This window comes from Microtus pennsylvanicus, chromosome 11 (genome assembly GCF_037038515.1).
Source record: "Microtus pennsylvanicus isolate mMicPen1 chromosome 11, mMicPen1.hap1, whole genome shotgun sequence".
Classification (NCBI taxonomy): Eukaryota; Metazoa; Chordata; class Mammalia; order Rodentia; family Cricetidae; genus Microtus; species Microtus pennsylvanicus.
This window is the reverse complement of record NC_134589.1, coordinates 65,882,149-65,896,625: the sequence shown is the minus strand read 5'-3', so window position 1 is coordinate 65,896,625 and position 14,477 is coordinate 65,882,149. Positions and strand designations below refer to the sequence as shown.

Sequence of the window (14,477 nt, the reverse complement as noted above, 5' to 3'; positions counted from 1 at the left end):
ATGAAGCTCAGAAGATATCAAAATGAGTGGTTCAGTGGGCTGAAAGTCAAGGGCTGCTTTGGCTTCTTAGCCTTACACTTTGCTGGCTTGGTGTTTGACATATGTGGAATCCATGTGCAAGTTCAGAACCAGGCAGGCAACAATGGAATTCTTCAACCAAGGACTTAAGGTACCACTCTCTCAAAGGCAGTTCAAATTCCCAAAGTTGGGGGCACTCAGAGGTATAGTCAGTCCAACTATCTTCAGCATCAACTCATGCCACTTTCAAGACTTGAGATTCCTTGACACTCTGCTCTCTGGTAACTGGACAATTATTTGCTTTGCTTATAAGACCAGCGAAAGACATTAACTCACCCATCCATCCATCATCCATCTGACCGCCCATCCATCCATCCATCCATCCATCCATCCACCCATCCATCATCTATCCACCCATCCATTCCATCCATACTTTAAACACGTGAGGGCTTCCTATTTGTCACTTAGAGTTGGATTTCTCCCTCTTTCCTTCCTTATGGTGTCTAATTTAACATTTTAATATCTAATGAGCTCCTTTAAATTCAGAACTGGGGAGAACTAGGAAGCTCAAAATGTTTAAGCAGGAAAGATCTCAGAGTTTGCGAGGGTGTGTTATTGAAAAGGAGATGTGGAAGACCAGAGGTCCACTCGCTATTGTCAGAAGTAAGAGACATGGCCGTAAGGGGTAGATGGAGGAAGCAAACTCATGCTCCTATGTTTCTTTTTATGTGTAGTCCAGGCTGTCCTCAAACTCTCCATCCTCCTGCTCTAGCCTCCTGAGTGCTGGATTATAGGTTATTATAATAATATATGATATATATTTTATATATAATATGTATGACATATAATATTTATCATATATATTATGCCACTATACTTGACCCATGCATCTTTAAAAAATGCTTTATTACTTTTTTTGGGGGTGTGTGTGCACACGCTATGGCATGGGTGTTGAGGTCAGAAAACAGTTCACTGGAGTTGGTTCTCTCCTGTTATGTAGGTTCTGGAGCTCCAACTCAGTTTGTGAGTCTCGTGTCATTTGCCTTTGCCAGCGGAGCCATCCATCTGCAGGCCCCTGTGCCCCTTTTGAAGTCTTAGTTTTCAGCTCTCAAGGAGAGAGCGGAGATTTCCTTTGCTAAACTCAAATGAACTCTTACCATGGATTGGGCTGCGTTGGATACAGGCAGGCAGAAGCAGAAGCAGAGGCAGAAGATTTTGGTTTCTGCCCTTGGTGAACTCAGATTATCCAGCACACAAGGCAAGCAGGGGTCACAAATATCCACTACAGGAAGCTCTGAGTGTCAGTGGTCTTAGGATATGTTAACAAACTGTTATCACATGCATCCCGGAAACCATAGGGGCTTGTTCCCAGCAAGGTTAGATGAGAAGGTGGCACCTGAGATGTCTGTTTCAGTGTGTCTTTCCTCCCAAAGCAGCTCTTGCACCCAGATAAGGACAGCAGCTGCTTACGGTGTCTGCTTAGCCGGGAAAGGAGCCAACAGCGCGTGACGACAGAGGTGATGAGTGAACGCTTAGAGCAGCCATGAGGAATGGGGCCACAGCTTCAGGGTGTTTAAGATTAGAATGAGGAGAGTCAGGAGCAGGAGCAAAAGGACTCTCATGTAGGAAAAAACCAGCACAGAGAGCTGTGTAGGCAGGAGCATCGCTGCTTACTCAACCTAGCATAACAAAGCCTTCCCCTTCTGAGCACATACCGGGAGCCAGGCGTTGTGTCTAATCACGCCACACACAACTTGGCTTTTTCTTTTCTTCCTTTTTAATCTTGAGAATAATTCTGTAACATAAGTATTTTTCAATCCGATTTTTAGAAGTGTGTATGTATTGCTGTATGTCTTTATGGGTGCATATGTGTGGTCATTTGGATAACAAACATCCCCCACAGGCTCATGTGTTTGAACACCTGGACCCCAGCTAGGGGTGCCACCTGGGAAGGTTATGGAGCCATTAGGAGGTGGGGCCTTACTGGAGGAAGTATGTCACTAGGCTTTGAGGGTTTATAGCCTGACTTCACTCCCTGTTTTCTATGAGGCGCTTGGATCTAATATTACCAGCCAGCTTCCCGACTTTGCCACCATGCCCTCCCCGCTGTGATGGACTCCACACCTCAGGAATTGTGAGCCAAGATAACATTTCCTCTCTTCTGTTGCTCTTGTCAGGTTATTTTATCATGGAAAAGAAACTAACACAGTGTGTGTTAAGTGCAACGGTGTGTGCAAGCCAGGGGACAAGCCATGGGTTGTGGAATATTAGTTCAAGGTGTGTTACCTTTGTTTATGCTGTGGGACATTTGTTTATTGATGCAAAGATGTGTTGTATTCTTTTATGTTGCGTTGTTTATCTCTGTGAAGCTGTGTTACTTTATTTGTCTAAAACACATGATTGGTCTAATAAAAGGCTGAACGGCCAATAGTGAGGCAGGAGAGAGAAATAGGTGGGGCTGGCAAGCAGAGAGAATAAATAGGAGGAGAAATCTAGTGAAGAGAGAGAGGAACAAGAAAAGAAGGAGAGGAGGATGCCAGGGGCCAGCTACCAAGCCCTACAGCCAGTCATGGAGTAAGAAGGAAAGATAGATCTATAGAATAAAGAAAGGTAAAAAGCCCAGAGGCAATCTCTGAAGAGAAATGGGATAATTTAAGTTAGAAAAGCCGGCTAGAAACAACCAAGCTAAGGCCAGTCATTCATAAGTAAGAAAAAAAGACTCCGTGTATTTATTTGGTAGCTGGGTGGTGGATCCCCAAAGAGTTAAAGAAGGTAAGTATGCTCAAATCACATGGTTGATAAAAAAGAGTTGAGGGGGTGGAAGTGGCTGGAGTCTGATGATATACAAGTCACATTGTATTAAACAAGAGAAAGAAGCACAAGGAATATGAAGTAGTATGTCCAATTGTCCCTGTTTGCAGATGATATGATTCTACACATGAAAAACCCGAAGACTCCAACAAAGGTTATCGAAAGTGATAAATGAATTTAGTACCAGGATACAAAGTACCAGGGTACAAAACCAACATATAATCAAGAGCTTCTCTATGTACTAGTAATAAATTTGCTGAGGAAAAAAAATTAAGATAGCATCCTATTCACGGTAGCCACGAAACAAAAGCCGGGAGCTGGGGCAGTAGCTCTGCAAAGTGTTTGCCTAGCGTGCATGAAGCTCCAGGTTCCGTCTTCAGTGCCTTATAAACAGGTGTGGTGGGGCACACCTGCAACCTCAGCACCATGGAGATGGAGGCAGGAGGACTAGGCATTCAGGGTTGGGGTTGGAGCAAGGGCTCAGCATTTCAGAACACTGGCTGCTCATGTCGAGATTCCTGGAACCAGCATGGTAGGTACTAACCAGCTGTAACTCCGGTTACAGGGGATCTGATGCCCTCTTTGGACCTCCTAGGGCCCTGCATGCATGTGATTCCTTGACATATCTCAGGCAAACACTCACGCACATACAATAAATTCATTAAAAATCCAAAGAATTTCAAGGCCATCTTTTACTATGTAGAGAGTTTGAAGACAGTCTGGGTTACATGAGACCCTGTCTCAAATATAACACCTGCCCCCACTGCAGTTCCAGGAATGAACCTAACTAAGGATGTGAAAGAACTCTTCAGTGGAAATTACACAACTCAAAACAAAACAAAACAAAACAAAACAAACTAACCAGTTGGAGGATACTGAAAGGTGGAAGGGCCTCCCATGTTCACAGATCGAAAGGACATTTTGTCAAAAGACTCCTACCACACAAAACATTCACAGAGGCAATGTAACCTTCACTTGAACAACAGAGACATGCTTCACAGAACTAAAAAAATCCTAAGATTTCTACAGAAGCACAAAGGCCCAAACAATCTCGAGTGGAAAGGATAAAGCTGGAGAGTCATGGTACCTGGTTTCAGGACACCCCGCTGAGCAATAGTTAAAGATGGTGCTATACTGGCACAGGAACAGATGCTTAGATCGGTGAGGTAGAACACAGTGCCCGAAATAAGCTCAGCATCTTCAGCCAACTGCCTTCGAAGGTGCCAAAAACAGACACTGGAGAAAAGACAGCTTCATCGACAAACAGTGCTGGGAAAAGCAGGGCATCCAGATGTAGAAGACTGAAAGTTCATTGTCTATCTCTCACCCTGATCAGACAAATTAGCTCAAAATAGATAAGTGGCCTTACTGTAGACCCTGAAACTTTGAAAGTACTCAAGAAAAGCCTTGGGGAGCTCTGTTGAGATGGTGGCATGGGCTGTGGTTTCTTGGACAACTCCAAAAGCTCAGGAAGCAAAAGCAGGAACCGACAAACTGTTAAACGAAAAGGGTTTCTGCACCGCAAAGAGAACCGCCAACAGAATGAAGAGACAGCCGTGGTCTGGGAAGCAAGCACTGTTAACCACTGAGCGACCTCTCGAGTGCCTGGAGATCTTTAAAACTCATCGCCACTAGCTGGGTGCTGGTGGCACACACGTTGAATCCCAGCACTCGGGAGGCAGAGGCAGTCGGATCTCTGTGAGTTTGAGGTCAGCCTGGTCTACAGAGCGAATGCCAAGACAGGCTCCAGAGCTACACAGAGAAACCCTCTCTTGAAAAACAACAAAACAACAAAAAAAAGAAAAAAAGAAAAAAGAAAGAAAAGGGAAAGAAAAAAATCATTGCTATCATTTACACACGTGTTACTGCTAGAAAGAGCTGTGGAGACTTCAGTCTCAACTACATATTACACATAGACACGGTCCAGGGAAGCTAGCAGATTTCCCAGGATGCCAAGCAATTCCATGACTAAGGCAAGGCTTACATGATATGATGGTTAGTGTTAATTGTTATGTGGACAGAATCTAGACTCATGTGAGAGAGGGGCCTCTGGACATGCTTGTGGGGTATCATCTTGATTGTGTTATTTGGGTTGGGAAGGCCCGCCCACCGTGAGTGGCACCATTCTCTGGAGAGAGCATTCTGGACTGTGTAAGTGGAGAAAAGGAATAGGGCACTGCTATTGGCTTCTTCTTCTGCCTAAAATGATTTATTTTTTATGTGTATGTGTATGGGCCCATGTATCTGTATATGCACCATGTGTATAGTGTCCATGGAGTCCAGGAGAGGGCACCAGATCCCCTGGAACTGGAGTTACGGGTGGTTGTGAACTGCCATGTGGGTTCTGAGAACTGAGCCTGGGTCCTCTGCAGGCCCAGTCAGTTCTCTTAACCACAGAGCCATCTCTGCAGCCCCTTTCTGCTTCTTGACTGTGGCTGTATTGTGTCTAGGTGCTTCAAGCTCTTTCTGCCTTGGTTTCCCCACTATAGCAGACTTGATGTGTGAACCAGAATGGCCCCTTTGTCCCTTAAGTTGCTTCTGTTGAGTGTTGTATCATAGTAATGAGAAGTTACCAGGTCACATGGTCATGTGACTTACACCTCACTTCTTTTCCTTCTTTGTGTTGTGTGGCTTTGGAAGTTGTCTCACTTGGTTCCAATCAGGACAAAGCTGGGATCTGAACCCAGGAAACCAGTGCCACCCAAGCCTTTAACCAGGGTTCTCTCTGAGTTCACAAGCCCTCAGGGCCATCTGGTAGGGCAGAAAAGTGACACAGAAGACAAAGGTCAGGAAACTTCCTGTCCCGGTTCTCTCAGAGCTCACTTTCTGATCTGGCTGAAGAACCTGGCCCACTGTGTGCCTTTCCCAAGTCCAGGGATGGTGGGTGCCCCATCTTTTCACAGTGTCCCCCAACCTTCTTGCTCGTTTCCATTCAAGAGTGTTAGAGGCACATCTCACTGTTGTGCCTTGTGCTGTCCCCACGCCAGATGCCCTGTCGAACCTCAGTCTCCTCTAGGACACCACACTGCTGGGCGCCTTCCCAGGTGGATGTCACACACTCAGCGTTATCTTTGCCGTCAAGAGCCAGTGGGAGGTTTGGATAAGGAAGTAAGGATCCTTGCGTGTCTTCATGGCATCAAGAAATCCCAGTATGACTTCAAAAATGGTATATAAATACTGACAGCATCTCCTTTGATTGGATGTTGAATATTTGTTAGAACTTTAGATGAATTGTGCCTCTAAACTTTTTATCATCCAGGCACAGGGAGGAATCAGATTCACCGGATTAAAGCAGAGGTCAAGCCCTTACCTATTTTTTTATTTGTGTGTGTGTGTGTGTGTGTGTGTGTGTGTGTGTGTGAGCATGTGTGTGCCACAGCACACATGTAGATGCCAGAGAACAACTTGGGAGTTGGTTCTCTCTTTCTACCACATGAGTTCAGGAGGATGACCTCAGGCTGTCAGGCTTGTCTGCAGGTACCTTGAGCCACCTCACCGTCCTGAGGTCAGGTTCTTACCTGACGCCACAGAGTTGCTAAGCACTAGGCTGTATGTATGGGGCCCAAGACTCTGGCTTCCGGTTCCACACTGTTTTGATAAATGTATAACATATTTTGATTTCTTTTTCATAAAAGTAAAACTGCCAGGCGTGGTGGCACACACTTTTAAACTCAGCATTTGGGCTACATGGTAAGACTTGTCTCAAAAACATTTTTAAATTTTCTTTGAAACAAAGTTTCTCTTTGTAGCCCCGGCTATTCCTAAAACTTACCCTGTAGACCAGGCTGGCCTCCCATTTACAGAGTTCCACCTGCCTTTGCCTCCCAAGTGCTGGAATTAAAGCCATGCACCACCACTGGCTGGCTCCAAAATAGTTTTTCAAACAAAAAAGTTCCATCTACTTTATCTCAAATATATTTTCAATATTGATTATTATATTAAAGCCATTTAAAAGTGTTTTAAAATTAAATATTTGCTATTTAAATATTAAATATTCTGTTCAATATTTTAAAATGTTACTCAATATGAAATGGATGTTAACTTTTTTTAAATTCTCTGTCAGACATGGAGGAGGGAGTAGAGTAGACAGGGTCTATCAGGACCCCACTGAGCTGTGCCATATTCTGGGTCACTGTGCACATAGTCAATGTCAGGAGGACTCTGACTTGGGAGATTGACAATATGGGCTGATGATATGGGATTCGTACTGGCTGTTGAAGGGTTGTTAACCTTGAAAGACAGCCCATGATGGTGAGATGGTCCACTGATACTCTTGGAAGGAAAATCACCAAGATTGCTCAGTAGGTAGGGTACTTGTGCCACAAGCATGAAGACTTGAATTTGGATCCCCAGCATTCATGTAAAAGCTAGACACTGCGGTATATATCTACAGCCTTAAGACTGGTGAGGTAGAGACAGAAAGATTCTGGGGACTCGCTGACCAGCAAGGCTAATTCTAAGGGTAAATTATAGGGTCAGTGAGAGATCCTGTCTCAAAAAAAAAAAAAAAGGAAGGAAGGAAGAAAAGTAGTGGAGCACAATAGAGGATGGTTCCTGGTGTCTGGTCACCTGTGTTGACCTCTGGACTTCACAGGCACTCACATCAGTGAGCACCCGTGTGGGTGCCACTGCTCATTCCCCAAAGGCAGAATAGAAGTACCCAGCATTCTTCTTTTCCATGAAGAAGGACCAAGACACATTTGTTTTTGTAAGGAGGAACCCTGGAATTAAGCAGGGTGAGAGATTAGAGTCTTGAGAGCTAAGGAAACTCAGGATGACAGTCTAGAGAGGCAACAATGCCCTGGTCTGTGACCTTGGCTTCCCAGCCAGGATTAGCTTGGAGCCAGGAGGAAGCCAGGGTGTCAGGCAATGGTCAGCAGATCCCTAGAAGCAGCTCCTAGCCACAGGGAAGTCCCACAGTCCTCAGCTTTGAGGCTGGTTTAGGGAACTACTGGAGTCCCATGGAGTATAGCGTCTGCTATACTCCCTTAGGCTTGAGCTGTTATGCTCCAGTGTCATCTTGAAACTGGGGTCACTACTTCGGTGTGCCCTCCACCTCAGCAGCATCTCTTCACTCCCAGGGCTCCACCAGCATCCTGCCACACTTACACAGATGATGCTCGCCAGGCCCAAGAGGATAACTGTGACCCTGGAATCCAAGCCTATATGGTGCTGTGCTTTCCAATGGACAGGTGGTCCAGTCCAGCACTAACACCAGCCCAAGACTGTGAAACCTGTGTATCCAAGCTCTGAGGTCTGACTCAGCTAGCTGTTCCCACCCATAACAGAGCTCCACAGCAATGCCCCAATCATGAGGAACCCAGGCCCCTGAAAAACTCACTAATCTCAGCTGTTTGTGTTGTTTTGGGACAAAATAATGTAGCTCAGGCTTGACTTCAACTGGTTGTGTAGCTGAGAATAACCATGGACTTCTGGTCTTCTGCCCCCACCTGAGCGCTGGGGTACCACCATATCTGGTTTATGGGGTGCTGGAGCTGGAAGCCAGAGCTTGAGACACTATCAATTGAGCCTCAGTTGAGTTAATCTTGAAGGAATCATATTAGTGAGGTGATCCTGAACTAAAGCCTAGACAACCGAAGCCCAGTACCTTCTATGGGACAAAGTCTCTACACAACCTTTTCCAAAGAGCTGGAAGATATGGCTGTCCCACAAGATGCTCCAATATTGGTGCAGAGACTGAAGAAACAGCCTGAGCAAGGAATCAGGGCAGTTCTTGAGGAATGCTACCAAACACAATGAAGCTCTAGTTACTGCCAAAAAATAAAAGGAAATCAATGAAATGCCCGAAAAGGGGATGCAAAATAATGACCTTGGGGAAATGTGGTATGAGAAAGAATGTACATAGGTAATGTGACCAACTCAGGAAAACAACTTTGTAACTGGGAGATGGTACTTGAAATCCGCACAGAAAAAGCGGTCATGAGGAAAGAACTCGACACAACCTTTGCTTTGAAAGATTCCATCAATGAGATGAAGAAGTGACTGGATCAGCAACAGACCCAGTGTGCCAGAACTAAGAAAAGTGAAAAAGAGGAATGACAGGACTTACGGGACAGAGTTAGTGAACAGAATCCGCATTGTGGGAATTCTGGGAGGAGGAGAGGCTCAAGAAGGCTGTCTAGTAGAACAGCTGGAGCTCACCAGATCTTGGGAGAGATGAGGACTTCCAGATCCTCGAAGCTCAGAAGTCTCTAAGTAGCAGGCTGGGGACATGGCTCCGAAGTTAAGAGTGCACACTGCCCTCTCAGAGGACCGGAGTTTGGTGCCCAGCACCCTCATCAGGTACCGTACTTGCAGGCATGTGCACAGACCCACACAAAGACAGGCATGCAGGCACATAAAATGCACATTTTTTGGGGGGTGGAGAGATGGCATGGAGGTGAGAGCACTGGCTACTCTTCTGGAGGACCAGGGCTTGATCCCCAGCAGCACCATGGCAGCTCCCAACCTATAGTACTCCAGTCACCGGGATTTGACATCTTCTCACTTTTAAGAGAATCAGGCATTCACGTGGTGTGCATGCAAGCAAAACACCAATGGAGAGATGATAAAATGAAAAAAAAAAGCTTTCAAACTCTCCAAATATGAGATGGTCCCATGAATAAGGGTACTTGCACCAAACCTAACAACTTGAATTTGATTCCAGGACCCACACAGTGTAAGAAAAAGATTGACTTCTTTGCATGTTATCCTCTGACCACCACAGGAATGCCGTGGTGCTCTGCCTCTCACAAACAAACAAACAAACAAACAAAATGAAAGTCTTCAAATAGATAGAACCTCCAAAGTCCCTTCTGGGCTACAATAGCAAAGACTGTCAACATGTCAGACAAAGCTGGATATAGTGGCTCATGCTTTTAATCCGAGCACTCGGGAGGCAGAGGTAGGTGGATCTCTGTGAGTGTAAGACCAACCTGGTCTACACACATATCTTACAACTCTATTGCCGACCTGGTAGGGCTCTGTCTCAAGAAAGTCACATAAGACAGTAGAAAAGAAGCATCAAGTACCATAGAATCCCCATTAGACTAAGCATAGATTCTGATGATATGTTCAGAGTAGAAAAGAAGGCACTCTCTGAGAGTCAGACTAATAACCCAGATGCATATGAACAGATCAGTGAGGCCTGGCCTCAGCCATAGCCACCTGGGGGTACTCTCAGTGTTTGTAAACAGGAATTTGTTTTCTTGAGACAGGGTCTCCTGTAGTCCAGGCTGGCCTCAAACTCACTACGTAGCTGAGGATGACCTTGAATTATTGATCCTCCTGCCTCCACCTCCAGAGTGCTGGCTGAGCACACCATGTATCTGAGTTTCTGTGGTGCAGGGGATTGAATTCAAGGTTTCACGCAGGCCAGGCAAACCCTCTACAAACCGAGCTACACTCCCAACCCCTTAGGAACGTGTTTTAATTTCATAAGTAGAACCCAGATGCATCTCCTTTACAGGATGATTTTGTAGACATGTTGGGATAATCCTGTAGTAGAAGAAAAGGAAGGTTGTGGAGCAGGGATTTAGCAGTTAATGATGCTGCATCATCTGAGGGTCAGGGTCTTCGTGTCCCAGTGGAAACTGACTTACATATGTTTGCAATGAATATATGTGTGTACATGTGCCCACGTGTGCTTGTTTGTACATGCATACCTGCGAACCCGCACATGAGGAGGCATGAGGTTGTATACCTGCGAACCTGCACATGAGGAGGCATGAGGTTGGCATCTAGTTTCTTTCTTGGTTGCTCTCTACCTTATTTTTTTTTTTTTTTTGGTTTTTAGAGACAGGGTTTCCCTGTGGCTTTGGAGCCTGTCCTGGAACTAGCTCTTGTAGACCAGGCTGGTCTCGAACTCACAGAGATCCACCTGCCTCTGCCTCCCAAGTGCTAGGATTAAAGGCGTGCGCCACCACCGCCCGGCTTCTACCTTATTTTTTTGAGACAGTATCTCCACTGGGATCCAGAGCTTCCCAACTATCTAGTCAACAACTCCCAGGGATCCTCCTGTGCCCACCTACACAGCATTGGGATTATAAGTGAGTTGTGCCCATCTTTTTATGTGGATGCTGGGGACTGGAACTCAAGTCAGCATGCTTGCACAGCCAGCATCTTATCTACTTTATTTTAAAATTTTATTTATTTATATTTCTGTGTATATGCATGTGCTTGCATGAGTTCATGTGCATCACGTGTGAGCCTGGTGTCCACAGAGGCCAGAAAAAGGTATACGATTCCCTAGAGGTGGAGTTGCAGGCAGTTGTGAGCTGTCATGTGGATATTCAGAATTGAACCTGCATCCTCTGGAAGAGCAGCCAGTGCTTTTAACCACTGAGTCATCCTTCCTTCTTGTCACTGGAAAAGGGATACTGGGTGGTCAGGCAAGATGCATTTTAGAACTGTTTTCTTATCTTTTCTTTTTTTTTTTTGGCGTCCTACCGTGTGGGCAGTGGTGGCAAGGGAGTCCCTTTGTGAGCATGTGAACAAGGCCCGCTGCCTTTGTGAGCACACAAGCAAGCTACATTGTAAATGGGAATAGCTGGCAGTCTGGTCTCTCCACTCCAGTTTCTTTAGGATTATATTGCTGTGTCAACTCTCCCTCTCTGATGGAGAGCTATACTCTGGGCTGTCCCAAACTCCTGGCTACGGTCCTCTTCCGTGGTAGACTGAGGGCAGTTATGAGAAAATGCTTCCAAGATTGCCCAAAGCCTCATTTTCTGCCTGTAGCCGAATCGAATGGCCTCTGCTATCTCTTTGTTATCAGTGGAGTATTGAGCACCTCTATAAATACAAAGGATGCACCATGTTTCGAAAATATTGGAAAGATGTCAATTGTTTCCATGTGAATTCCCATGAACTCGATGTCATCCTAGTTAGAGCTGGAAGAGATTTTTATAGGCTTCAAAATGTTGATTGGAGTCCCCTGGGATGAAGTGTGGACTCCAGGAAAGCACGCTGTGTGAGTGTTGAACAATATCACAGTGAAACCCAATAATTTATACAATCAATGTGCAGCAATAACCTTCACACACACACACACACACACACACACACACACACACACACACACCAGAATAATGCAGAGTGAAGCACCGCACTTGGGTCCTGGAGCCCATCATGGTGACACCCTCAAATGGGGGCCTTGGGTACTGTGAGGGAGAAAGTGCTGGGGTATGAGACCTTTATCAGTGATGTGCTGTAGTGAGACTTGCAGAAGGTGCTGGAACATGGAGGCAGGTATATGAGCAGGTGTTTTTATACCTTCAACTGAGAAATGTCAGTGAGCAACTCCAGGAAACTGAGCACTCGGAATTATAGATGCGGATGAATTTGGACTGTAATTTCTGTGTTGACACAGTGGTCTCAGATAATTCACACTTCTATGTGGCCTGGGGATATTTTTTTTTTCCTGGCATCGACACTGACTGAAGCTCTCAGGTTCATTGACTGAAAGACTTCTCTTCTCACAGAACTCAGCGACAGCCCCAGCAACGCCTCCATGAATATCAAGGCCCGTATCTACACGATGCTGGAGGGACTTAGAGAGCTACGAGGCCTGCAGAATTTCCCAGAGCCATCTCCCCACAGACTGTTTCTCCCCATCCTCCAATATGGAAAAGCCGGAATGCCCTGGAATCACATAGCCCTTCTTCTTCCTCTAACTCTCCCTGATTGACAAAGTGCCTAGAGACCAAAGGCACTGGAGGACCCATCAACTCTACAGAACCTCTCAGACACTCTAGAGGTCTTGCCTCCAACCTGTATTTCCCACCTGACTTTATACTTTGCCCTCTTTTGTCACCTTGTGAACCCTGACCCCCCCTCCCACACACTTTAAATCCTTTTCCTAGATATTTGTATCTGTATCATTTGCACTATCGTAAAGAATGAACTGATAAAAATACAGTGTATATAGAAGTAAAAATGGCTGGTTGGGTCAAGAAGACCTTGTAAGAGGACTCTGCCAGACACAAGTGCAGGGTTTTACAGTGATCTCAGATGTGTTATTGGTAGGTTCAGGAGAAGGAAATGGATGAAGATTTGTGGCTAGGAATTGTATAGATAGAATTCAATTTCTGAGAAAGAAATTCAAACTAGTGGAAAGAGACTTTGCTGGATGTGGTGGTGCACACCTTTAATCCCAGCACTGGGGAAATCAGAGGCAGGGGGATCTCTGTGAGTTCAAAGACAGACTGGTCTACATAGTGAGTTCCAGGACAGTCATGGCTGCATAGTGAGACCCTATGTCAAAACCTAAACCCAAATCAAACAAAACAGTGACTACTTTAAAAATTGTGTTAGGAAGGCCTGGAGAGATGGCTCAGAGGTTAAGAGCATTGCGTGCTCTTTCAAAGGTCCTGAGTTCAATTCCCGGCAACCACATGGTGGTTCACAACCATCTGTAATGAGGTCTGGTGCCCTCTTCTGGCCTGCAGACATACACATAGACAGAATATTGTATCCATAATGAATAAATAAATAAATATTTAAAAAAATTGTGTTAGGAAAAAAATGGTGTTGGAACAAGTTATGGTGGCCTATGCCTGTAATCCTAGCACTTTTGAGATGGAGGCAGGGGGATCAGGAACATAAAAGGTCATCCAAGCTATAAAAAAGAATTAGAGGGCAGCCTAGGATACATGAGACCCATCTTAAAAACAAAACAAAACAAAAACCCTACAAAACAAAACAAAATCCACAAAAAAAAAAACAAGCACCAAATGTGTTGAAGTACTTGCTGCTCACCAGAGAAAGAGTTAAGCAATCAAGAAATAAATACTTCACAGGAAAATAAAATTGATTACAGAGTTACAGATGAAAAAGAAAAAGAAATCTAAGTCACTTGATGCTGCACCAGTGTAAGGACCCGATTTTGAGTCCTCAGCACTCCCATAAGAAGCCACACGTGGCCACGCATTCCTGTAACCCCAGCGCCGCTGCAGGTGGAACAGGAGCATCCCCGGAGTTAACCAGTCAGCCTGGTAAAAACGGTGAGCTCCAGGTTCAGTGAGAGACCTTGTCTCAAAAGAATAAGGCAGAGAGTATTAAAGGAGGATGTCCAATGTCTTCCTCTGATTGCTGGGTATGTATATGTGAGCACACACACACACACACACACACACACACACACACACACACACACACTCACTCACCCCTGTATATTATTCAAAATGCCCAATCAATATACTCAATGCAGCTCACATTTGCGAAGAATTGAGAGTGCAAATTAAAAGTGACAATGAAGTGGCATTTTGAAAATCATATCTGGTGATGATAAAAAGCTTGATAATATCATGGTTGAAGGATGAAGAGAAATGATCACCACTGTGGGTGAGATTGGTGATGGAGGCTTCTCTAAAAGAGGAATGGACAATCATATTTCTCAAAAATACTTTCAAAAAGTGCACCCCAGGGTTGGAGAAATGGCCCAGTGGAGAAGGTGCTTGCTGCCTAAGGACAGGGTCTTAAGCACCCACAAAAAAACCAGGTGGGGCAACATGCATCTGCAACCTCAGTGCTGAGGGGCGGAGACAGGAGGATTCCTGGGGTTTGCTAGCTTGCCAGTCTAGCAGAATTGGTGAACTCCAGGGCCAGCGAGAGACTGTCCTAGAAGAACAAGGCAGGGGCTGGAAAGACAG

General features: G+C 45.3%; 1 protein-coding gene and 1 pseudogene across 2 annotated transcripts in view; one reads left to right on the top strand and one right to left on the bottom strand.

Moving 5' to 3' along the window:
* Glra1 (glycine receptor alpha 1) overlaps positions 1 to 14,477 on the bottom strand; it is an 87,965-nt gene that overhangs the window by 28,629 nt on the left and 44,859 nt on the right. The window lies entirely within an intron of this gene.
* On the top strand, positions 11,972 to 12,514 carry LOC142859587 (protein UXT pseudogene; annotated as a pseudogene).